General features: G+C 38.3%; 1 protein-coding gene across 1 annotated transcript in view; it reads left to right on the top strand.

Annotated features, from left to right (window-relative positions):
- The window catches only part of LPAR1 (lysophosphatidic acid receptor 1), a 358,989-nt gene that overhangs the window by 3,340 nt on the left and 333,924 nt on the right, over positions 1-21,725 (top strand). The window lies entirely within an intron of this gene.

Below are 21,725 nucleotides of genomic sequence, written 5' to 3'. Positions count from 1 at the left end.
TCGACGCTCAATCAACTGAGCCACCCAGGTGCCCCTAAAAAAATTTTTTTTAATGTTTATTTTTGATATACAGAGAGAAGCAAACCATGAGCCAGGAGGGGAGGGGCAGAGAGAAAGGGAGACACAGAATCTGAAGCAGGCTCTAGGCTGTCAGCACAGAGACCGATGCGGGACTAAAACCATGGACTGCAGCTCATGACCTGACCTGAAGTGGGATGCTTAACTGACTGAGCCACCCAGGGGCCCCTACCTTTTTACCTTTTAATTTTGTTTTCCCTTTCATTGTTTGTGCCTCCATTGTACCTCCTCATTTGCCTACCTCCACTTCTAGAGTAGGGAAGGGGGGAGGGTTTTGAGTGGAGGAAGGTTAGCCCACTTGGTAAATTTTACCATATGAAAGACCCAAGAAGTTCTAGTATTGGATGTTGAGTTTGGTTTATTTAACTCATACACCTTTAGATCTAGGGCTTTCATGACATGTTTCTGGTTGTGTAACCCCCATATAAAGACACTTGAAATAATCAACCAGCAAAATTCTAGTGATGCAGCAAGGGGACCAGTTTGATGCCAAAATTGCTAAGAGATGTTTGATAATGGAGGATGAAGACAAGCCCTGAGTAAATGGCTTTGGGGTAGTAGAGGAGAGCTGACCAGGAAGCTTTCATCCCTGATGTGATTATTCTTCTCTTTGGATACCTCAACCTTCACAACCAGATATCACATTCATTTCCTGGTAATTTCAGAGTCATTTTGAAGTGCCCTTCTGTGGGAGACTTTTATTAGAGTGGAGCTGGATTTCATGTTAGAGTAGAAGTAATGGCCTCCCAGAAGTAGCTGTCGTCTGTGTAGTACCAAGTATAAACAGGAATAACCAAAGTTCTAGAAACAGCTGAAATCTTTTCTTCAAAGAGTGAATTATGAGAACTTAAAGACACAGCAACTGAGTAACCTCTGTAATTAGTGATCAACTTTGATGCAAGGAACTGAGCAAATTGACACGGAGACCAGAGTTTCAGAATGGAATATGGATCAGAATGGGATGCTGAAACAGATTAGAGATGATCCAGATGTCAGAAAAGGACCCACAAAGGGACACAGGCAAATATCTCTGTAACAGCTCTTGGCTCAGATATGAGAGATTAGGAGTTATGGTAGTCACAGCCATATGTTATGCAAAGTTGCTGTGAAAAACAAGTGAATATAAATATAAATGTGGTTTATATAATATAGGCATATATATATCATATATCTATATGTCATATCTATATATCATCTATATATCATATATCATATATATATCACATATATATCATATATCCTATATATTCCTATATATATCACATATATATCATATATATTCCTATATATATCATATATATATCATATGTCATATGATCATATTTATATATATGCCTATATATGCCTATATTATAGGCAATCCTGAAGTTAATTATTGGTAACTTTAATAGGAGTGGTGCATTCCTTCATTTGGATTAGATTCCATCTCAACCAGTACTAACTACAATCATTACTTTTAGAGAGTCTCAGGTAAGGGATCCTTTTCAGGTATTGTTAAAAAGAGGAGTAAGGTAAAAGTATGCCTGGCACATCATTTCCTGGATGATTGCATAACCAGATTTATGCTGGAGAAAAATATGATCATGTCACTTCCCTGCTTAAATCCTTTAGTGGCTTTTAATTACCCTAAAAAAACTTGAAATCCTTAAGATGACATTCAAGGGTTTTCTTAATATGATTGCCCACCATTTACATCCTTGGCTCTGGGAACACACAACTCCTTTTGGTTTCATGGAAGTGGTATCCTGTGTCTTGCTTCTTCTCTTATTAGGAACGCTTATCACAATTTGTAACTTGATCATAATTTGTGGGTTTGCTTGTTTAATATCTATTTCACTGGTCTGTAGGTTCATTGAGGCAAAGGCTGTATCAGTTTCATCGGCTGTTGAATACCTAGGGCTTAGCACAAGGTCTGGCACAGAGAAGACATTTTGTGCATACTTTTTGTGAAGGACCAGCTGTTCAGTGAACATATGTTGAATAAAAATATGCATGTAATAAACCTTTGATGGCTATTGAATTTGGTGCTTGATCATCCCTGAAAGTGTCCCTGGTGACCTCTAGGTGTCAAAGAAGGCTGATAGTGGGGTTGGAGGGTAAATCATGAGTTGTATTTTAGACATGTTGAATTTGTCATTATTTTGAGATCTAGAAGTAGAAATATCAAGGAGTCAGTTGGGTATGCAGGTTGTAACTAATGAGAAAGATCAGCCTGGAGATACAAACTTGTGACATATTTGCACATATGTAATTAAGTGATGAACGTGGTTGACGTGAACTTAGGGAGAGGGTATAGAGTGAGAAAATAGCCTAAGATGAAACTAGAGAAACACTAATATTTAAAGCCCATCAAATAGGAAAACCAACAAAGGGGGATTGAAAAGGAGCTAACTCTAAGTAGGAAGAGGGCAAAAACCAGGACACAGATTCCAGTTTTGATCAAGATGAAGTAAACACACGCCATCTTGTTTCTCCCACTGAATGAAATTAAAAACTCTAAGCAGCCCAAATGTCCACTGACTGATGAATGGATAAAGAAGATGTGGTGTGTGTATATGTACACACACACACACACACACACACACACACACACACACTGGAATACTACTCAGCCAAAAAAAAAGTATGAAATCTTGCCATTTGCAATGACATGGCTGGAGCTAAAGAGTATAAATGCTAAGTGAAAGAAGTAGTCAGGGAAAGACAAATACTATATGATTTCACTCAGATGAAATTAAAAAAAACCAAAGCATATGAGCAAAGGAAAAAGAGACACAAACCAAGAAACAGACTCTTAACTATAGAGAACAAACTAATGATTACCCGAGGGGAGGTTGGTGGGGGGATGGGTGAAATAGGTGAGGGGGATTAAAGAGTGCACTTGTGATGAGCACTGGGTGATGTATGGAAGTGTTGAATCACTATATTGTGCACCTGAAAAGAATATTGCACTGCATGTTAACTGTACTGGAATTAAAATAAATACATACACACACATGCTCTAGACAGAATGTGTGGAGCAACTCTCTGAGGAGTCTGGAAAAGAAATGCTAACAGGCAGACCTGGGAAGGGAACTACCTTGCAAGCTACCAACAAACTCATGGTGAATTTTTTGCCTCTCCTCTCCCTGCCCCGATATCTCTTGGCTTTGACTGCAGGGAAGGCTGAAACCCAAACCTGTGCCCTGGGATCAGATAGAAAGATAGACAAAAAGAGCTCCAGGTGACATTCCCTTTTCTTTTTTGGTCTGGAAGAGAGAAATGGGGCTCCTGTCCATCAGAAAGAGTGAAGTACATTCCCTGATGTTTTTCTGTTATCTCTTGCCCACATCCCCAGGCGGTCCTGTGGGGACAGTGGCGATACCAGCACTGGTGAATGGGCAGGCAGCTGAAATCCTTAGGAAACAGTACTTCTTGACTGGAGGACTGTGGTCCCAAGAGCATGGGAGGACCTTATAGTTTCTCCTCTCTCTCTATCTTCTCACTGTTTGGTACCTGAAGCAGGGACTTTTAGCTTCCAGAACTGTAAGAAAGTAAATTTTTTCTGTTTAAGTTACCCAGTCGGTGGTCTTCTGTTATGGCAGCTTGCATAGACTAATAGGTGGCCCCTTCCTCCATTTCCAAAGCCAGCAAATGAATCAAGTCTTTCTCATATTGCATCACTCTGACCCTGCTTCTGTCATCATATCTCTTTCTTCAATTCTGTTCTGTCTCTTCCTCCCACTTTTAAAGGCCCTTGTGATTATACTGGGCTGAGGCGGATAAGCTCTCTGTTTGTTGTAAGGTCAGCTGATTAGCAACCTTAATTCCATCTGCAACCTTATCTCCTTCGCCAGTTTGTATACAACACATTTTCTTTATCCATTCATCCATCAACGGACAGGACATTTGGGTTTCTTCCACCTCTTGGCTATTGTGAATAATGCCTTTGTGAACATGGGTGTACAGATATCTCTTTGAGATCCTGCTTTCAATTCTTTTGGATATGTAACCATGAGTGAGATTGCTGGAGCATATGATAATTCTATTTTAAATTTTTTTGAGGAAAACACCATACATTTTCTCCCAATTTCTCCACATCTTTGTCATCACATGTAATTTTCTGTTTTTCTTTTTTTTTATACATTAACTGTCCTAATTGGTATAAGGCGATATTTCATTGTGGTTTTGACCTGCATTTCTTTAATGATTAGTGATGCTGAGCATCTTTTCATATAATTTTTGGACATTTGTTTACTTTACAGAAATGTTTACTCAGATGTTTTGCTTATTTTATTTTACTGTCTCTATTATGTCCTTGATTAAATGGTAAGTTCTTTAACATGGTACCTTGGCTCTCTTAAAATTCTTTTTTTCATTAGGCTTTAATTTTTTAGAGTAGTTTTAGGTTCCCAGTAGAGTTGAGGGGAAGGTACAGAGATTTCCCATACACTCCCTGCTCCTGTGCCCACAGCTTCCGCCATTATCAACACACCTCCACAGGAGGGGTACATTTGTTATTCAGTTGATGAACCTACGTTGACACATCACAATCACCCACAATTCATCATTTACAGTATGGTTTACTCATGGTGTTGTATATTCTGTGGGTGTGAACAAATATATAATGACCTGTAGCCATCATTATGGCTTCATACAGAGTATGAGGCTTCATGGTATTTGCAATATATAAAATAGAGTGAATTTCTTAAGCTTGAGAGTAATACTACTCTTGGACCATTTCATGAATACTTTAAACTGTCTCTACCTCTCAATATTTCACTCTTTCTCTTAAGTAGAGATTACCTTACTTTGAAGGTACTTCAAATTTCCCTTAGGAGAAACTTTCTAAGAAGAAAACTTCTCTTACTAAGAAGTCTCAGTTGGATTTTCCCATGTTTGCTCTCAACCCCCTGCCTACCCAGGGGGCTGGGTCTCACGGTGTCTCATTTAACCTGTGTGCACTTCCAGAGCACCAGCGCCACTTGGGTTCTAAACTATAATGAGTCTCGACAAAGCACAGTTCCCTCCAGGGCAGTGAGAACCAGCCTGTGACTTGTACCCGTGTAGTGGGAATAGTGTCATGATGAAGAAGTGAAGTGCTGCAGAGAAAGAAAAGCATTATGACTATTTTGGTTAGGTAGGTTTTGTCAACAAAGGCATTCTTGCACCATTGAAGAGTTGAGCCAAGTAGCTGCTTGTCCCAAAGGGCCATGGGAACATCTCAGAGGGTGATGGAGAATACGGAATAAGAGAAGTGGAGTGGTGTGCATGCATTTTCCTGCCCACTGAGCAAAGAAGTACCTTCTCAGTGTAACCCTCTTCTTATCTTCTATTTCTTTTTGTTTAACATTTATTTATTTTTAAGAGACAGAGAGAGACAGAGCACGAGTGGGGGAGGGGCAGAGAGGGAGGGAGACACAGAATCCGAAGCAGGCTCCAGGCTCTGAGCTGTCAGCACAGAGCCCAATGTGGGGCTTGAACCCATGAATCATGAGATGATGATCTGAGCTGAAGTTGGACACTTAACTGGTTGAGCCACCAAGGCATCCCTTATCTTCTATCTCTGTACCTCAAATGGGCCTCGTGTTAACCAATACAACTTTTCTCTATTTTTTTTAACTTTCCCTATGTTTTCTCTTTTTTTTTTAAGTAGTAAATAAGTCTTAGAGATTTAATGCACGGTATAAATATACACACCAATATTGCATTATAATCAAACTTGTTGAGAGACTAGAACTTAATTATTCCAACCACTAAAAAGAAATGATAATTATGTAATGTGATGGAGGTGCTAATTATCACTACAATGGCAATCGCTACCTTATAAAAATCTATCATATTAACATGTTGTACACCTTAAATTTATACAACATTGTAAGTCAAAAATATTTCAATAAGAAAAAGGAAAGGCAGTTTTAAGATAATAAACCAATACACACATATATATATGTATAAGCAGATACATATATATGTGTGTATAAATATAAATATAAATATAAATATAAATATAAATATATATAAACTGAAAAACAAAGATTAGCGTCAACTATCTTTGGCTTCCATAAAATGGTTCCACTACTTGCCTGTGAAGTGTTTAATGTTTTTCCAAGTCAAATCACTGAAAACAATTTTATAGAGTAACTCAGGAAGCAGAGCAATGATGTCATCATTTGAAAAGTTATAGGGGTGCCTGGGTGGCACAGTCGGTTAAGTCAGGTCATGATCTCACAGTTTGAGTTTGAGCCCTGTGCTGGGCTCTGTGCTGACAGCTCAGAGCCTGGAGCCTGCTTTGGATTCTGTCTCCTTCTCTCTCTGCCCCTCCCCACTTGTGCTCTCTCTGTCTCTCAAAAACAAATAAATGAAAAGTTATTAAACCTTTAGTTGCATTATATAATTATACAGGCATATCTTAAAGAATAGCTAACCCGTTGGCAATGAAGACAGACTGTCATTTACCTGACTTCTATATTAGAACTGAATTCAGGGATTCCTGGGTGGCTTAGTCAGCTACGCATCCAACTCTTATTTTGGTTTCAGGTCATAAACCCAGGGTTGTGGGATAGAGCCCCATGTTGGGCTCCACGCTGGGCGTGGAGCCTGCTGAAGATTCTCTTTCTCCCTCTCTCTCTCCCCTCTCCCCTGCTTTCATGCATTTTCTCAAAACAAAACAAAAACTGAGTTCAATTTACCATTTCTAATATTATTGAGAGAGCTTATTAGAACATAAGACTTTGATGACAGAGACCCCAATCTTTTTTTCCCCCAGAGTTTGCTAGTCAAACATGAATTCTTTTTCATACTTCTATAAATTCCTAACCTTTTTAGTCTTAAAAAAACCAAAAAGCCACAAATTAAAGTATGAAATTCGTAAGTTCCATTGTAATTATTAGCCTCAGCCTCCCCCATCAACATTTAGCCCAACGATGTATTTAATCTTCCTTTTTTCTTCACTCACCTGTATCTTTCAAAATCTCCCAGCGTTCAAAAAGACAGTCTTCTCCCTGATTAACAGTGCACAAAACTCTCACAAATTGCCTACTTTTTTTCCCTACAGTTTTATTCTATTAATTTGGGTTTACTTATATTGTAAAACATTTTTTTAAAGTTTATTTATTTTGGGAGAGAGAAAGAGTGTGTGCGTGCAAGTTGGGGAGGGGCAGACAGAGAGGGAGAGAGAGAGAATCCCAAGCAGAGCCCGACATAGGCTTGATCCCACAAACTGTGAGATCATGATCTGAGCTGAAATCAACAGTTGGGCGCTTAGCTGACTGAGCCACCCAGGTGCCACTATAAAACATTTTAAATCAGCCTTTTCATTGGTATTTTGTTAACTAATTTAGAAGAAGTTCAAGTCCTGATACCTCTGTATGTATGGTAGGAGCACCAAAACACACCACAAAATATATTTTGTATTAGACATGGCTTTTTCAGTGAAGTAGAGCAGCTGTGCTCATCCAGTTAAACAAGTGGCCAATGGGGAACTGTAGAGTGAGGGGAGTCAAGGATCCAAAATAATCACATTCCAAATAATTAGTGAGATAGGAATATGTACGTTCCAAATGCCTATGTTTTATGAAAGTGTGTTACTGACAAAGGAGAACTAAAACAATTACTATTATTATTGAATTTATTTATCTTGAGAGAGATAGAACACATAAGGGGGGAGGGGCAGAGAGAGCAGGAGAGAGAGAATCCCAAGCAGGCTCTGCACTGTCAGTGAAGAGCACAGCTCAGGGCTCAAACTCACAAACCGTGAGATCATGATCTGAGCTGAAAGCAAGAGTTGGACGCTTAACCCACTGAGCCACCCAGGCACCCAAGAACTAGCAACAATTACTAAAGGACAAAGCGGCTAATTCTAGACGTTGGCTATACCTCTTGGCTGTATGTGTGCGTTCTCATCTGTTACTCCTCATCCATGTCCTTACCGGAACTGCTACAGTGGGAGGGATCCATAGGTCTTCCATTTTTGCCAGAGCAGGCTACAGCTCTAAAGTGCATGCCTTTTCCACATTCTTTGACATCTCCTCTTACCCAAAATCCTCGTTGAGACTCCCTTCTGCCTTTTGGAAGAATGCAATCTCACCAGTTTCCCTAAGGTTGAGATAGAAATACATCACAAACGCAGAGTTCCATTTCCACAAGAAGGTACAGGTCAGAGCCTTGGCATTTCTCTTTCTCACCTTCTCCCTCTTCCCTGTGGGCTGTCGCCATGGACTTAGGGCTGTTTCACAGTTCGTGGAGCAGGGTGTCAACTTGGACCATGCTGTGAAGTTGCAGTCATCTCCACTGTGCATTCTCGCACAAGGGGAGGCATGCCATTTGTCTGCTTGAGGCATTCTGTCATTTCTGCTGACTGGGTATCATCAGAGATGCAGGACACCAAAATTCTTGGGACTCTTGAAGTCTGACATCAGTTTCACAAGGCTGAAATCAAGATGTCAGCAAGGCTGGTTTTTACTGGAGGCTAGGGAGAATCAAGTATCTCACCTTTTCCAGCTTCTAGAGGCCACCTACATCCTTCACTGCTATGCCCTGGCTCCAGCTTCAAAGCCCACAGTGTAGTATCAGCACACCTCCGCCTCTCTGTCCCTCGACACATCATAAAAGAAGACTGTTTCCCTGACAGAATGTGAATGGTAGCATAGTGCCCAGAACAAATTAAGGCTGTGGGTCAGAGCTATGCCTTCAACATCTGTTGGGTTTTTTTTTTCATTTTTATTTTTTTAAATGTTTGTCTATTTTTGAGAGAGAGAGAGAGAGAGAGAGAGAGAGAGAAATAGAGAGGGAAGGAGTGGGGGAAGGGCAAGGAGAGAGGAATACAGAGGATCCAAAGTGGGCTCTGCACTGACAGCAGAGATCCCAATGTGGGGCTCGAACTCACAAACGGTGAGGTCATGATCTCAGCCAAAGTTGGAGGCTTAACTGACTGAGCCACCCAGGCGCCCCAATGTCTGTTAGCTCTAGAGAACATGTACCATCTACTCTAATTATCCAAGCAGTCCTGGGAGGCTCCGTCCACTATCACATTGCCTACCAGCTGTGCTTCAAGGAGAGGAATTTTAGTAGTTCATCAAAATTCTTTTTAATTTCCTTTCTAGCATGTGCTGTCTTTCAGCCACAGGCAATAGTTAGCTCGATGGAATTTATGTCTGGAGAACAACATTCCAATGTAAGAGAGACATTGATAAACAGGGACTATGTCATATTTTATGCACGTACTTCCCGAGTACATTTTCCTTGAAAAATTATTTTGTCTTTTTTTGCATAGTCAATGAATAAATACATTCTTGTGAAAACCATTAAAGCACAACGATTTATCAGGCTGCTCCTTTGGATATATCCACAGTTCATCCCACTCTCACCACCAGGGTTAATTCTTCTAATCAGACCTTTCTTATTCTTATTCAGTACTGTGGCAGTACTCAAACTTTATTGTGCTTAAGTATTACCTGGAAAGCAAGTGGTGAGCAAGCAGCTTGATTCCTCAGCCCTACTCTAGAGATTCTGATTCAGTACGTTTGGGGGGGAAGTGAGAATATGTTTTTCTGATTAAATCTTAAATAATGTTGACGTTGCTGATCCACAGACCACATTTTGAAAGGCACTGCTATTGGCATATGGTATAGAAGTGGTATAGAAATATTTAGTATAATTTTGTGTATATGGTGTTATGCAAATATTACACTGTTTATAATTTGCTTTTAAAAATTAATGTATCTTGGAAACAGCATCATGGCAAGAATATGGGTCTACCACGCTCTTTTAAGCTCCTACAGAGTATCTTATATTTCCTTCTGTTTCATTAGGTGCTTACTATAATTTGTTAGGATTTCCTTTCTTGTACAACAATTTGTGTTGATACTTGTCTGTTTAACGTTTGGTTTTTAATGTTCTTTTTATTAACTGAAACACAAGCACTAGCCAGAGGATGTATATCTTCTCTAAGTATAGTCACACACTTTAACTATTGTATTTCATCTTTTAGAGAAATCTTTCCTCAGAGACTCCTAACTTGCTAAAGTCTTTCCTGGTCATTCTCTAGACTTGGTATAGAACTGTGATCTCTATCAGTAATCTGGGATTGCCTTTGCTTCTGACTTGAGCTGTGTTCCCCAGTTCCTGATTTGATATTTTCCTCTTGCCTCTTCCCAAACTGCCTTGTTTTGTTAGTTCAATAGCTTTCCAGAAAAGGGTGCATGAGTGGTAATTTTTTTGTGACTTTGGATGTCTGGACATATCTTTGTTCTGTTGATGGTTTGGCTGGCTATAGAATTCTCAATATTTTGAAATTTCTTAATGATGTGTCTTTGTATGGATTTTTTTTTTCAGCCACAGTTTGGGTACTGCTTGGAAACTTTCAATCTGAAATCTAATTGATTTCAGATATATATCTACATATATACATACTGTGATGATTTCCTTCTCTTTATTTTCTGGACTTTAGTATTATGTTGGAACTTCTGGATTGGTACTCTAATGGGCTAATCTCTTGTCTTTGTGTTTTTGCTCTATCCACTGGGAGATTTTTGTAACTTCATCTTCCAACTTTTCTGTTTAGTTTTTCCTAGTTTTGACCTTGTTTTTACTTTCCAAGAGCTATTTTTATTCTTTGAATGATTTTTTAACTTTTTTATGAATAAAATTTATTGTCAAATTGGCTTCCATACAACACCCAGTGCTCATCCCAACAAGTGCCCTCCTCAATGCCCATCACCCACTTTCCCTTCTCCCCCACCCACCCTGAGTTTGTTGTCTGTATTTAAGAGTCTCTTGTGGTTTGCTTCCCTCCCTCTCTGTACCTATTTTTTTCCCCTTTCCTTCCCCCATGGCCGTCTGTTAAGTGTCTCAAGATCCACATATGAGTGAAAACATATGATATCTGTCCTTCTCTGACTGACTTATTTCACTCAGCATAATAACTTCCAGTTCCATCCACATTGCTGCAAATGTGGATGATTTGCATTTCATCCACATGATTTCATCTGAATGATTTTTATACACTACAACTTCTTCATCCACTTAATTTGTCAATGGACACCTAGGTTGTTTCAACATCTTGGCTGTCATAAATAAATAACACTGCCATGAACATGAGGGTGCAGATATCTCTTTGATATAATGTTTTAGTTTCCTTTGGATACATTCACAGAAGTGGGGTTACTGGATCATATGGTAGTTCTATTTTTATATTTTTGAGGAACCTCTATATCATTTTCCATAGTGGCTGCACTAATTTTTTATATTCCCACCAACAGTATACAGGGTTCCCTTTTCTACACATCCTCACCAGCACTGTGCCTTGTCTTTTTGATGCTAGCCATCTTAGTAGATGTGAGGTGATATTTCGTTCTGGTTTTGAATTAATTTCCCTGACGATTAGTGATGTTGAGCACCTTTTGATGTACTTCTGTTGGTTATTTGTATGTCTTCTTTGCAAAGATATCTATTCAGATCCTCTGCCCATTTTTAAATTAGACTGTTTTTGCTATTGAATTGTGAGTTCTTTGTATATTTTGGAAATTAACCTCTTATATATAATTTGCAGATGTTTTCTACCATTCCACAGGTTGCCTTTTCATTTTGTTGATGGTTTCCTTTGCTGTGCAGAAGCCTTTTATATTAGATTTTGATTTATATATTTCAAAGCTGTGTAGTTAAATCTATAAAATATCATGACTGTTGTGTCTTTTTGATATATTGAAATGTGCTTGCACAGTTATTAATATGTAATAGTCCTCCTGGGTTACTCTAATAATTTCCATCTTGTATTTATTTCAATATTAATATTGTTATGGTTGGTTTTCCTCGAAGCATTCTCTTGATATACCGTTTCTCATCCCTTTATTTCAACATTGTCTTGTTATTTTAAGCCCATCTTTTAAATAGTTGAGTTTAATTTTAACCTCCTCAATCTGTGAGTCTGTCCTCTAAAATGAATTTTACTTATTAATATTTATTGTTATTTTATATTTAAGCCTGTTTGTACCCCTTATTTATTTGCTCATTCTTGCTATTCTTTTGTATTATTTTTTACTTCGCTCCCCACCCCCATTCTATTGTTTGTTGAATTGATGATTTCTTTTTTTTTTCCTGCTAGTGTATTAGAAGAAATAATGCCATACACATATTTAAACTTATATTTTCTAACAATGTCTATAAGTTAATACCTACATCTGTAGGGGCTCCTGGGTGGCTCAGTTGATTGAGCATCTGACTTTGGCTCAGGTCATGATCTGGCGGTCTGCCCCTCCCCTGCTTGCACTTTGTGTCTCTGAAATAAATAAAAGGTTAAAAAAATTAAAAAAAAAACCCTACATCTGTAGAAGTTAGGTACTGTTATAATGATGTTTTGTAATATGCTATCCCCCAGATAAACCCAAATAATAGCAGTCTTTTTCACCATTCATGCATCTATGTAGTGGCTGAGGTTCAGCTGATATAGGCTGGGTATGGTGACATAGCTTTGCTACTCATGGTGGCTCAGTTGATTGGTTGGAATACCTGTGCTCCATGTGTCTGTCATTCTCTCCTTGGAACAGCAGGCTGGGGCATGTCTTAATAGCAATAGTGTAGGCACAAGAGGGTAAGCTTAACTCTGAAAGCCCGTTTTAAGTCTCCGGTTGAGTCATAGCTGCTAACATGTCACATGTTCTAGCACACGGTGAATAGATAAGGATATATACTCCAAGGCATTATGAGGGCATTGCAAAATTACATGATAAGGAGTGTGGATGTGTGATCCCATTACTAAGGAGAGAGAGAACAGAGTAAGGATCCAGTCTACCAGGACGTTCTTCCCTTTAACAAGATGACCTTTAAAAAAATTTGTACAGTCCCTCTTTTTTTCCTCCCTACCATCTTCTATGTATATATTTGAGATTTTTGTTATTTGATATTGCTGTTATTTTTAATTTAAAAAATGTATACTTATTGAGACAGGGATATCCAGGGTGCTGCATGGATCTGAGTTCTGGCAGTGGCTGCTATGATGCACTGATCAGAGTCTCCATCAGGAAAGAGGTACTCTCAGCTGTGGGGATGTTGCCCCCATCCAGACTGTTCTCAACTCTCAGACACTGTCAGGGATTGCCTTGACCGAAGAAGGTGCCTTGCCAAGACCATGCTCTCCTCCCAGGTGGTCCCATCCAATGACTGTTGAGTATGTTGAGTATGAGGATATCAAAGTCTGGCCCTTTTGCTCTAGTTTAGGGTGGTCCTCAAGGTTCATCCAACTTTTGGAACTCCTCAGAGAATCAGCTAAGGCTTATTCTTTTTTTTTTTTAATATGAAATTTATTGTCAATTTGGTTTCCATACAACACCCAGTGCTCTCACCTAAGGCTTCTATTGCAATACATTGTATCACTGCACAGTTTCTGCCTAATCTTGCTCCCTTACCCTCCTTTCTCTTCCTGAAGTGTTGATTCTCAGAGCACTCCCAATTAAGCTTGTTTACATGCTAATTCCTGTTTCAGATAACTTACCTGGGAACCCATCCCTGAGAGTTGACGTGCGTGGTCCCCCAAACCCAAACCAGATCAAAACAAAAGACACATGCTGGGATAAGATCCTGGAGCAGAACCACACATTACCTGGTTGGCAAAGAGAACTGTTACTGGTGGTAGCGGGAGCACCACGAGACCCTGACAAAAATAAGCAGTATAATTGTGAAAAAATCTACTGTTGGGCAATTGGGACAGTGGATCAGTGGAAGGTAATGTGTTAGCAGGTACAATGTGTAAAGCAGATGGTAAAAATGAGAGAAAAAGCAACTATAAGTATAATAATATTGAATGTTTATTGCTAAACTCAATTGAAACTTGGAAAAAGATAATGAAAAGTTAAGAAAGAGCAATTAGAAATTACAAGCTAAATGTGAAAGTCAAAGGGCCTACTTGGTATCATATGCAAATGTTCTCATGTCCTATGGCTGGAAAGCAGAGAAAACAAGGACCAGGGTCATGAGATTAATTGTGAGTAGATGAGCCCTAAACCAAGGTATATCTGCAATGTCAAGGTTGGGAAACAATAGGACCCTGCCATCTTGGATGGGGACAGTGATATTAATGCATCCTAAAAATCTTGAATCCTCCAGATTTTTCTGAGTCTTTGAGCCTGAAGAAGTGACCCACTTTCTTATAAGGGCTAGAATTCCTTCCTTGCTTGAAGATGATGCAAAGGCACCTCTCCCTTACCCCCATCAGGATGTATACCTGTCTCCCTTCCTGGCCCAAAGCCAAATCTCCCTTCCTGGGATTAAGTTATAATATCACCCAGGAGGGGATGTACTAGATCTGAAAGACAGGAAAAGAACACAACCTCAAAGGAGCCGTAGTATTTAGCTAGCATGTTTCAGCAAAAGCTGGGAGAAACATGGGGTTGGGTTTTGAGGGTCCCTGATCAAGAGGAGAGGAACAGGATTTAAGGTAGAGGAAAGGAGAGTGTGTCAATTTGAGAGCACTCTGTCAGGAATAGGATGTATATAAATAATATATAAATGTTTCAAATGTGAATATTTTTTGTGTTTTCATGTAACATAACTTTTCTTCAATTGAATACAGACCTCCATCATTTTCAGTCACTGCATGGTGTTCTATTATGAGGATGTATCATAATTTTAATGTTGTTTTGTGTGTCTCTGAATGAACACTGCTTTTCCTTTTTTGAGTAATTACATTTTGTCCATTGGTCAAGCAGCAAATTTTGTCCTACTGTTCTGTTACTCAGTCTTGCCATATTGTTTGCACTTTGGATGTCATTCACTATTCTTGATCAGCTTTTCCCTCTCTCTTTGGAATTGCTTCACATTTGTTTACTTTAGTGGAACAGAAAGAAAGAATTCTCAGTGATGTTGCTTTTACTAAAGACAGTTCTGAAAATACAGCAGCTTTTAATAAGTCTTATTTCCTCAAAACATGCAGACTCTTTTAATTAAGAATTTTGTGTTGGTCTGAAAACTGCAAAGTTCTTTCACTATTGTGCCTTGTGGTTTTGTGATATAGAGAATGTACACAAAAGTAAGGGTTAATTCTATGAAGACACACGGGTCTGCTCACCTGTTTGCCTCCACATTTTGGAAACCAAATAATCTAATAGGATAGTCAAGTGTGACTGGCTTCATCAAAATGTATTTCCAAAGCATACATGGAGGAAGTCTTTACATTGAACCTTTTGAAATGCCGTAATGGGAAAGAAGTGTACAAAATCTCTTAAATGGTCAACTTAAGGAGGATTGTATACAATAAACATATACATATATAATGGGGTCCTGATATTAACTTACAGTTGGTGTATAACTATGAGTGCTTTCCTTATTCTGTCAGGCTTAGACTTCTCTTCTCAAATAATTTAGGTTCTCTTGATGTTTTTCTATCTAGTGGTCATGAGGAAGCTTAATTTGCAAGACATATTTGAGGACATTGAGATAAAGTACTGGCCAAGTAAGATTTCTTCAAAGTAGTGAAGGGAATGTTGAGGACAATAGAATTCAAACAAAGAGCAGATAAGAACTCTACATACGTTTTTGGTGAAACAAAGAAAGAATGAAGACATGAGAGTAGAAACATTGGGTGAATTTGCGGATATCAGGTGGATCCAGCAAGGGGAAATTCTTTTGGGCACAGATTCATAGCCAAGTAGTCCTCACTCATCTGAGTACCTTCTTGCTGGGTTTCATGGCATTACTTCTTTTCATGATCCCCAAATGTTGTAAACCCTCAGATATCAGAAACTTTTGGAAAAAGCTATGATCATTTAAGCAGAAAAAACTAACTTCCAACTTTAGGGGCCGTGGTGGAAAGCACCAATAATTGCATAGACGTGTGAAGACCTTTGATGCTACCAATGGTAGCTGGTGGGCAAGAAGAACATTGATGATAGGAGTTCTTTTATTTTTTTTTAAATATAATTTATTGTCAAATTGGCTTCCATACAACACCCAGTGCTCATCCCAACAAGTGCCCTCCTCAATGCCCATCACCCATTTTCTCCTCTCCCCCACCTCCCACCCACCCTCAGTTTGTTCTCTGTATTTAAGAGTCTCTTGTGGTTTGCTTCCCTCCCTCTCTGTAACTATTTTTCCCCCTTCCCTTCCCCCATGGCCTTGTGTTAAGTCTCTCAAGATCCACATATGAGTGAAAACATATGATATCTGTCCTTCTCTGACTGACTTATTTCACTCAGCATAATACCTTCCAGTATCATCCACGTTGTTGCAAATGGCATGATTTCATTCTTTCTCATTACAAAGTAGTATTCCATTGTATACATAAACCACATCTTCTTTACCCATTCATCAGTTGATGGACATTTAGGCTCTTTCCGTAATTTGGCTGTTGTTGAAAGCGCTGCTATAAACATTGGGGTACATGTGCCCCTACGAATCAAGACTCCTGTATACCTTGAGTAAATTCCTAGTAGTGCTATTGCTAGGTCATAGGGTAGTTCTATTTTTAATTTTTTGAGGAACCTCCACACTGTTTTCCAGAGTGGCTGCACCAGTGTGCATTCCCACCAACAGTGCAAGAGGGTTCCCGTTTCTGATAGGAGTTCTCTTATGAGGAAATTAACAAAGGTGGGTGTTGGCTCAGAGCAAAATGCCATATTATCATTATCCAAGTTTGTGATATTCCTTCAAGTTGGTATGCTCTGGGGGCAGTAAGAGTCTTTTTCCACCTTCTTCTCCTCCTTCTTCCCTTTCTTTCTCTTTCTTTAAAAATGTGTCTTTATCTTTTGCATTATCTCTTTCCACATGCCTTTGTGCCATTTCCTTCCACCTGAATCTGATCTTTCTCAATGCCCTGTTTTTATTTGAAAATAATTTGTGTGTCTTGTTAAAGTAAACAGGTTCATTCCGAAGGACCGATTCCTGGATGATTTAAAGGGATAAATTCATTAATGTCTTCTAATTTACTTTTTTCCAGCCTGATTTATTTTGCATCTTGGGCTCATGCTAATTTTTGTAGGTGCACTAGGAGGCACTGTTGAGTTTTAAATATCCCAGTAGTGTTTTCCTGGTTTATATTAATGCTGAACTTGCAATTCCTTTCATTTATGTCAGTATTTCACCTTCTGTGCTAGCAGTAGGGTATGAAAAAGATGTGTAGATTTGCTTCCAGTGCAGAAAAAAATAATGATGATTTAAAACAGTGCTTGTTGAAAGTTAGGGTAAGAAAAATGCATATTTGTGAAGGAGTATTGATTTTTTTTCTTTTGGCATTTATGGGTTATAAATTCACATTAGTGATACAGCCAATATACAAACCACAGTTGTAGCAACCAGAGAAGGAAACAGGATATGGCCCCTTTTGTAAGATGCTCATAATATTCCCAAGGAGGCAGGGGAAAACTCCATTCATCTGCAGTTTATTCAGAATGTTCTTTTCTTTCGCTTGTCATTTTGAAATGGATTTAACTGCTGGATTTAACTGGATTTAATGGATTTAACTGTTGCTAAAAAGTTACAGGAACAACAGCCTCATAGCTAGAAATCATCTGTTTCTTCACAAAACAAGTTCGCCCAGATCAGTCATGTGACCTCCCCAGCAGTGCCCAGCCCTCTGACCTGAGTCTTGTTGGAACAGCATCTCTTTGGGATTGAAAAAGAATTCATGTTCTAAGTCTTTCCTGCTATTTCTCTCAAGTTTGTTGCCTGCTGTAATGTCAAGTCCTTTTTCCTTTTAAACCACGTACTGCAAAGTCAACCTAAAAACCCAAATCCTTTTGACAGAGAATTCAATGTGTGGATTTGGGATAATATAAGCCACAAATGTCTGATCAGTATCTTACCACTACACAAGTTAAAAAAATTGATTAGGTGTGGTTTGAGTTTTCTCATTGGTAAAGCAAGGTTAGTTGTGTGAACATTTAAACTGTTTTTAGTATAATTCAAGCTGAACCTCAGAAGATTCTTAAATTTATGTTTGATTTTTTTGTGTATTAACAGAATCAAATCTAAGTCTGTTTTTTAAAATCTGCATTTAATACATTTTCATCAGTTTACAAATATTTTGGGAATGATTAATTAATTTCCCTTAAAAAGCATTGATTAAAAACACATTTGTTTATGTAGTTGCTATGTGCAGCTAATTACTTGTGATTCTTGTTCACCTGATGTCCACACTCCACTGAGGCACCAAATATATCTGGATTTGCATCCGGCTGTCTTGGACAACCTATCTGATTCTCTGAGTATCAGACTGATGAGGACAAAAATACTTTCATCATAATGGCTTTGTAAGGATTAAATGAGGCACTGATGTAAAGTAGTCAAGGCAGCAAAGTGTTTGGTGGAATCTAGCATGTTCCCTTTTGTATCTACATAAGACCAGCGATGACGCAACGGGCAGAAACAGCAAGAGTCCAAACTGCTGCCTTGTGGTGTGTTCCCACATCATGCTGGAGAAATCTCACAAAGGTGAAGAAAGTAATACAAAGGGGTATGCACATTTCTTGCACTATGGTGTCAAAGGAAAAGTATAGCTACTGTTCAAAACCTAGGATAAATTTGAGCTATTTATAATATATGCTGCACTCCAGAGTATTTTTTTAAATTTTTTATATGTTTTTATTTATTTTTAAAGGAGAGAGAGAGAGAGACAGAGCATGAGCGGGGGAGGAAGAGAGAAGGAGGGAGACACAGAATCCGAAGCAAGGCTCCAGGCTCTGAGCTGTCAGCACAGAGCCGGATGTGGGGCTCACACCCATGAACCGTGAGATCATGACCTGAGCCTAAGTCAGACGCTTAACAGACTGAGCCACCTAGGCACCCTTGCACTCCAGAGTATTTTAATCAAAGTTCTTGTGAATGACTTTGGATCAAAGAAATGAATCAAATAATCAACGGAAGTAGAGCCTCTATTTCCTTAGCACCATATATTCGTGCTTAGAATATGGCGCCTTTGAAAATTTATGTTAAATTTTTTTTTTTTTTTTGAAGAGATACCAGGGCTCAAAGCCCAAGAAGTGCAAACGAACATAACTAAATATAAATCACTCTACTCTCATTGCCCTTCCTGGGGTCAGCCTCTGCTACATTCTTGGGTATCTTTCTATTGAGAGTAAATAGGCACATGATAGATGGATAGATAGGTGAATGGATATGGATATGGACACAGATATACATGTAGTTACAATCTTTTCACTCATTGGGATATAGCTTTAGGATACATTACTAGAAAAGGAATTGCATTAAAGGCCTTGTGCATTTATAATTTTTATATTGCCAAATTGCCCTCTGTAGAGAATATATATATATCCTCCCCATATATATATATATGTATTATCACCAGTGCCTATATTCTTTTTTTTGTTTGTTTTTAACTTAGGAAAAATTGGTATATAACATTATATTAGTTTCAGGTGTACAACATAGTAGTTTGATCTTTGCATATACTACAGAGTGATCACCACAGTAAGTCTCATAACCATCTGTCACCATACGGTTGACCCCCTTCACACTTTTTGCTCACTTCCCAGCCCCCTTCCCCTCTAATAACCAACAATCTGTTCTCTGTATCTATGAGTTTTGTTTGGTTTTTTAGATTCCACATATAAGTGAAATCATACAGTATTTGTCTTTCTTTCTCTGACTTATTTCACTTGTCATAATACCCTCAACAATACCTATATTCTTCAGCAGTACCATTTATTACTTTTTGGATCACAATTTGATAGGTAGAAATGATCTTTCAGTGCAGTTTCAGTGAAGTGTCTTTATTATGAGTGATATTATTACATTTTAGGAGCCATTTTTATTTTTTTCTGTGAATTGTCTTTTCATATCATTTACCTATGTTAGATTGGTCTCTTAGTCTTGTTATTAATATATTAAAAATACATTAGGAAAATAAGACCTTTGTAATTTGAGTTGTGATTTTTTTTCCAGCTTTTTATTTATCTTTTGGCTTTTTTTTACGTGAATTTTCATATGCAGGCATTTTACATTTTTCTGTAATGTGGTCCCACTAAGATTATAAAAGCATAGAATTTGCCACATACTGAATCCCCATGTGTATTTTGCTGTGTTTAGAAAATTGCATTTTAAGATAGTTTACTTTTTCCTGGAATTATTATCTTTTATTCCAGAAGAAACATAATACTATTTCTAAAAGAGTTGGAGGAGACAGACCAATATGGGTTATAGAAAGGGATTGTATTAAAGATTACATAATATCTAAGACTAGATAGAGTAAGGCATCATAGCTTATTCAAAACCTTTGGAGGTCTTGCCTGGTGAATAGAAACAAATGATTTTAATCAGCACATTCATTGTATGCCTGTAAATGGATCCTTCTAAAAGCCTGAAACTCGTCCTTCTCTTATTTGGTTAAGACAACTTCATTGGTGGGAATCTCTGTGAGCTTTAGGAATATCCCATTTGCATGGCCAATTACTTTTTAGCATTCCTGGGCATGTCTGTCATAGATGACAGGCGTATCTGGTCCAATAGCACAAAGTTACACTCCTAATATAAAGTTAGAGAAATGTTTTTTTTCAATTAGCTTGCTTACATGATTGATATATGTATGTGCATGTGTGTCCTTTAAAGGACAATAACGAGCCTTAGCAGAAAACTTCCAAAATATTTCTTATAAAACAGTAGAGCCCAACCTGATGAAGTTTCTCTACAATATTTGAAGAACTTCAGACAATCACGTGCTTATAATTGTAAATATTTAAATAGTGCCATTGGGAGAAATTTTGGTTTGTAAAAAGCTAGTGTAGAAATGTACTTGAAAACAATTTACATAATTGTAAAAAAATTCTCAGTGATTAAAAATGGCTAAAGAAAGGCAAAGAGTAGGTTTCTTCCTAGCCCCTCTTAGAAGTCTCTGGTTTGTATTACTAAATGGCTACCTATAGCTTTACTCAACAGTTGTAACTTAAGGCCGCCAAGGCTGATTTCTTTGAGTGAAGGTTGCTGGATTGCTCTTTTTCCAATAAATGTAGAGTCTGATTTATTTCATGTTAAGCAGACAAAGATTCCCTTTGAAATATGTAGTCTGAGCGCCAAACACTAGACCCATTGTCTCTGAAACAATAAGCGCCACATTCAGGCCTTGGGAATGGTGAGCGATTTGCTTGTATTCCAGAACCAAAGAAGTTTTACACATCGAGAAAAGTGATGCACAGCTGAGTTTTCAATAATGCTAATACTGTGTGTATGAGTGCGGACATACACTGTGTGTATAGTGTTGTACCCTGGCTGGTATATGCCACTCATGGATCAGCCTTGCACTGACTTCTCATGATGCATTATTTATATATGTGTATGCTAATAGAAACCAATCACTTCAAATGGAAGTAGAAAGGATTTCTATTCATGCTCCATTTTGCAGATGAGTATATAGAATTAGATTATATTTGTTACATAAATTCCAGATGTAATGTGGCATTCAAAATTAGGGATTTCCTTGTGTCAGTTTCTGCAGATGCCAACTCTGAACTGAGTATTTATGTGCAAATGATTTATTAGGGAATTGCTCTCAGGAGCAACAGGTAAGGGAGTGGGAGAAACAGATCAGTGAAAAGAAGGAATCCAAGCAAGGGTACAATTCCTGGCACAGTTTTAGTCTCAGCTGGATTGTACAGGAGAGCTTTGGAGAGCAAATTAGCTCAGATTTTGTCCCAACTTGAAAGAGCTGGGCTTTCATAAGTCGTTCT

Source organism: Panthera leo, chromosome D4 (assembly GCF_018350215.1).
Source record: "Panthera leo isolate Ple1 chromosome D4, P.leo_Ple1_pat1.1, whole genome shotgun sequence".
In the NCBI taxonomy this organism is placed as follows: domain Eukaryota; kingdom Metazoa; phylum Chordata; class Mammalia; order Carnivora; family Felidae; genus Panthera; species Panthera leo.
Note: the sequence above shows the minus strand (reverse complement) of the source record. Positions and strands in the feature narration are given on the sequence as shown.